The sequence below is a fragment of the Pipistrellus kuhlii genome, unplaced genomic scaffold (genome assembly GCF_014108245.1).
Source record: "Pipistrellus kuhlii isolate mPipKuh1 unplaced genomic scaffold, mPipKuh1.p scaffold_m20_p_8, whole genome shotgun sequence".
NCBI lineage: Eukaryota > Metazoa > Chordata > Mammalia > Chiroptera > Vespertilionidae > Pipistrellus > Pipistrellus kuhlii.
Genome location: NW_023425584.1, coordinates 52,720,359 through 52,725,065, shown reverse-complemented (window position 1 = coordinate 52,725,065; position 4,707 = coordinate 52,720,359). Strand labels below are relative to the sequence as shown.

Genomic DNA, 4,707 nt, shown 5'->3' with positions numbered 1-4,707 from the left:
AATGGTCTTTCATGTTTTGGCCCTACAAAGGTGTGTTTGACTGTTTTAAAAGAAGCACTCCTTTTTTTGAAGTAGTATGTTGACTGGATAACCTACTATTGTATATATCAAGTGTGCATGAGACTTTAACTTTGCACAAATTATGGAAGAGGAAGATTTTCTTAGTGAGAGACCTGTAGAGTTTGAGTCTGGGTCCAAAGAGATTTCCTTCTGCTCTACAGGAGCATCTCCTACTTTGGGGATTTCTTTCTGAGATTCCAGACCTCAGTGCGGAGGAGACCAGGCAGGTGAAGGTCCCAGGCAGGATGGCAGGAGACCGAGAGAAGCAGCTAGACTGAGGAGAGGCCAACTCAGAGGCTCAGCTCCCTCAGGGAGGCTGGGAGGATGGTGTTCAGGGCGAAGTGCTGGCTCTGCTCCAGACAAGGAGAGAAATCGGACCTGCACGCTATCCTCAGTGCGGTGTTTCCTTAGAGGCCTGCTGTGGTTTCTCTTCATTTCTGATGTTGATAAGACAGAATTCATTTGGAAAGAGAGCTTCGTGATTCACAATTAGCTCCGTGTGTGTTTAATAAGCTCTTTAGGAATTCCCCTTATAACTTTTAAGTCTTTTATAACTTCAGACTAGTTTAAAGAAATACGTTATGAACACGTGGTGCCGGGCAGGATTGTCCCTAGGTGGCTGCTGTAGCGTAGGCCGGTGCGTTGCCATGGGAGATGGGCTGCGCGCACAGAGCGGACCCTACTTTTCCACACGGACTATGGCTCCTGCGTGATGATGGGACGGGTTACCGGTTTTCCATGGACACAGCCCAGCAGAGAGATGCAGCCCGACCGCTGACCACTGGCCTGATGACAGCATCTCCATGTACCTTCCCGGTTGAGTCCCAACAGCCCTCAGCCGGCGCCTCTCACGGATCTCCAGGAGCCTGTGTATCAGCAGTGGGATGGCTGCCAACAGCGAACTGATGCTCTCCAGCCACCACATCACCTCGGTCATCAGTGTCTTGGGAGAGGTGGTGAACACCTTGTAGAAAGACATATAGCGTGTGCAGGTGCCAGTGGCTGGCACACCCAGGTCGCACCTCTGTGACTTCTTTGACCCCATTGCTGAGCACATCCACGATATCGGGATGAAGTGGAGCTGCACTCTGCTCCGCTGAGCGGCCGGTGGGAGGCGCCAGGCCTCATCCACCTCATGAAGTACCACACCGTGTCCCTGCTGGACGCTCACACGTCGACCAAGTCATGTTGGCCTGTCATCCGGCTCAACACTTTTTGAGTGCTGGATTTTGGGAGCAGCTCATTCACTAAGAGTTCCAGCTGTTTGGCAAGAAAACCGTGCACGTGGTCAACTCCCCTGTGGGAATGATCTCTGACATTTATGGGAAGGAGGCTCCTTTAATGATTCCACTGTAAGCCATGCCAGCAGCCCCTGCATGGGGGTCAGAGGTGCAGATCTGCCGCTGATCCTGCACTAAGATTTGGACTTAACCATCCACTTTTGTGCTGCAGAAAAAAGCAGGTCATGCCTTTTATCAGAGCAATAAAAAAGGAAGAGTGCGTAGTTTTTAACTTGTTATCCTTCTCTTTAAAGATTAAACTCACTAAGTGTAATATGGTGAAGAGAAGTTTCCTACCCTGAGAGTGACGGGTCATGGCTACTGGCCAGAGGGGGGAGAGTAAGTAAGGCAGGTGGTTCCTGAGTCAGATGGACCAGCGCCCAAAGCCAGGCTGGAATCCCACAGCCTTCCCCCAGACCGGTGGTCGGCAAACAGCAGCTTGCGAGCCACATGCGGTTCTTTGGCCCCTTGAGTGTGGCTCTTCCACAAAATACCATGGCCTGGGCGAGTCTAGTTTGAAGAAGTAGTGTTAGAAGAAGTTTAAATTTAAAAAATTTGGCTCTGAAAAGAAATTTCAATCGTTGTACTGTTGATATTTGGCTTTGCTGACTAATGAGTTTGCCGACCACTGGCCCAGACCAAACTAAACCAGGCATGAGTGCCACAATTCCACCTTGTTCTTTCAAACACAAGAGCCTTAAGCATCGTGGCACCTCCTTGCTTAACAGTAAGTGCCAACCTCCTGGATAAGTGACTGTCCAAGGTGCTCTGGGAATCTTGGGGTTCTGGGCCAATGTCGCTCCCACCTTCAACCACAGGGCCCAGCTCTGTGTTTTTTGGGTTGGAATTATTCATAAGAAAGCTTTCCACCATATAACATTTTTTTTTAGTGCTATTGTACATGATAAGGTCTGAAAGTGCCCTTGGTAACCCCCACCACCCTTTGCTGAAAGGTGGCATTAGTTTTCTCTGGGCCACCTGTGGAGATAAGGCCTGACATCAGGCCTGAGGTTCCTCTCACAGGCCTTGGCTCAGAAGGCTGGAGCTGCAGGCCCAAACGAGCCTTGCCACCTTCTCCCCATGTGAATTTGGACCTGTTGGAGCCCATTTTCTCATATGTCCATGCAATGACAGCCCTTTCATCACAGGGTTGTCATGAAAATCCAATAGTTCCTTAACACGGTGCCTAGAACTGCTTCATGTAACCTGTAGTTCTCACCATGCATGATGCTGTGGCTCTGCTGGTCCAAATCAGCATGGTCATCCTCATAATGGCATTTCCACATCGTGCATTTCCTTCAATATTTACAAAGCATTCTTCCCAAAAGTCATCATGTGTGAAAAAAATAAAATAAAAAAGGCTTACATCCTTTTAGACCCGACCTCAGGACACCTACCTAGACTTTAGAACCTTTTCAGAGTCCCCCCGGGTATTTAATCCATGAGTGGGCCCCGCCAGTAGGCCCTGAAAGCCAGGATTGCTCAAATATCCCAGGGGCCTGAGGAGCTGGCTCAACACCAGCTATTCTGATACAGAAGTGTCCAGGCAAACAATATATAAGACGGACAAAAGCACAACTGCTCTGTGGGTTAAGAACCTAGTGCCAACCAAATGCTTTCTCTCTAAAATACCCACCCTCACTTCCCCAAAGGGCGTGCCCAGGGGTTCACTTTTAGGCTGGGGGGCAGAAGGAAAATCACTCTTTCTAGGCTGATTTCATTTTACAGTTGAATAAACAGACCCACAAACATGAGCGCTGGGGTGGACGAGCCCTCCCAAAGCAGCCTTTCTGGAAGAAACCTCTTTGGAAATTTTATTCTAAAGTGTTTTTAAAGAGAAATTTATTTGAATTTTGTTTTAATTTTTAAAAATTTTAAATAAGCATACCATAAAATTACCTTTTTTTGTATATATAGTTCTGTGTGTTTTAGCACATTTGTCCAACCTCCTCCACAGTCAGAGCACAGCAGTTCCATCACCCCCAAAATCTTCCTTTGCTGCCTCTTTTTAGTCAAACATTCACCCCAACCCAGCCTCTGGCAAACACTGATTTCTTCCTATAGATTTACCTTTTCCAGAATGTCACATACATATTATCTAATAAAAGAGCAATGTGCAAATTGACCATTACTCCAACACATAAGATGGCCGCCCCCTTGTGGTCAAAGATGGCTGCCCCCATATGGACACAAACCACAAGCTGGTCTGCAGGGGAGGGCAGTTGTGGGCAATCTGGCCAGCAGAGGAGGACAGTTGGGGGAGACCAGTTTGTTTATATTTTAGATAACAAAGAGGGCAGTAGGGGGAAACCAGGCCTGCAGGGGAGGACAGTTGGGGGGGTGGGGAGAAACCCAGGCTTTCAGGGGAGGGCAGCTGGGAAAGACCAGGCCTGTAGGGGAGGGCAGTTGGGGATGATCAGGCCATCAGGGGAGGACAGTTGGGAGCAACCAGGCCAGCAGGGGAGGGCAGTTAGGGGCAATCGGGCTAGCTGGGGAACAGTAAGGCATCAATCAGGCTGGCAGGGTAGTGGTTAGGGGGTGATTAGGCAGGCAGACAGAAGCAGTTAGGTGCAATCAGGCAGGTAGGAAGGCAAACAGTTGGGAGCCAATAGTCCTGGATTGTGAGAGGGATGTCCCAGATTGGAGAAGGTGCAGGCTGGGCTGAGGGACATACCTCCTCCCCCATGCATGAATTTTGTGCACCGGGCCTCTGGTAGAATCATAAAGGATATAACATCTGGAGACTGGCTTCTTCCAGTGTGATGTCTTTTGATATTCTTTTCACAGTACTGCTTTTTATATTCATCTGTAGAAGGATATTTGGGTTTCTAGTTTGGGGAAATTTTGAAAGACTACAAACATTTATTGGGTCATGTGAACTTAGCTTATTATTTAGGAGTGAGATTTTTGCTCAGTCATATGGTAAAGGTTATATTTAACTTTATAAAAAGCTCCCAAACTTCCAGAGTGGCTGTATCTTCTATGTTTCACTATGAAATACTCAGTTTCTGTTTCCTCGCTGCTATTTGATACTATCAATGTTTTTTATTTTAGCCATTCTGATAGGTGCATGGTTTTAATTAGCATTTCTTTAATGGTTAATGATGTTGAGAGTATTTTTGTGTGCCCAATTGACCTCCACATACCCTTGTTAAAAAATTTATATTCAATTCTTTTGGCCATTTTTAAATTGGGTCGTTTTCTCACTGTTGAATGTTGACAATTCATTATATATTCTGGATGCAATGCCTTTGTCAGATATAGATTTGTAAACATTCTCCCCAATTTAGCTTTTTCATTCTCTTAAAAGTGTCTTTTGCAGAGCGAAAGTATTTAATTTTGATGAAGTGCTACTTACCAATTTTTT

The 4,707-nt window shown here is 46.8% G+C and overlaps 1 pseudogene; it reads left to right on the top strand.

The window, feature by feature from the left end:
• The first annotated feature begins 702 nt into the window (after positions 1 to 702).
• On the top strand, positions 703 to 1,560 carry LOC118711450 (annotated as a pseudogene).
• The last annotated feature ends 3,147 nt before the right edge of the window (positions 1,561 to 4,707 follow it).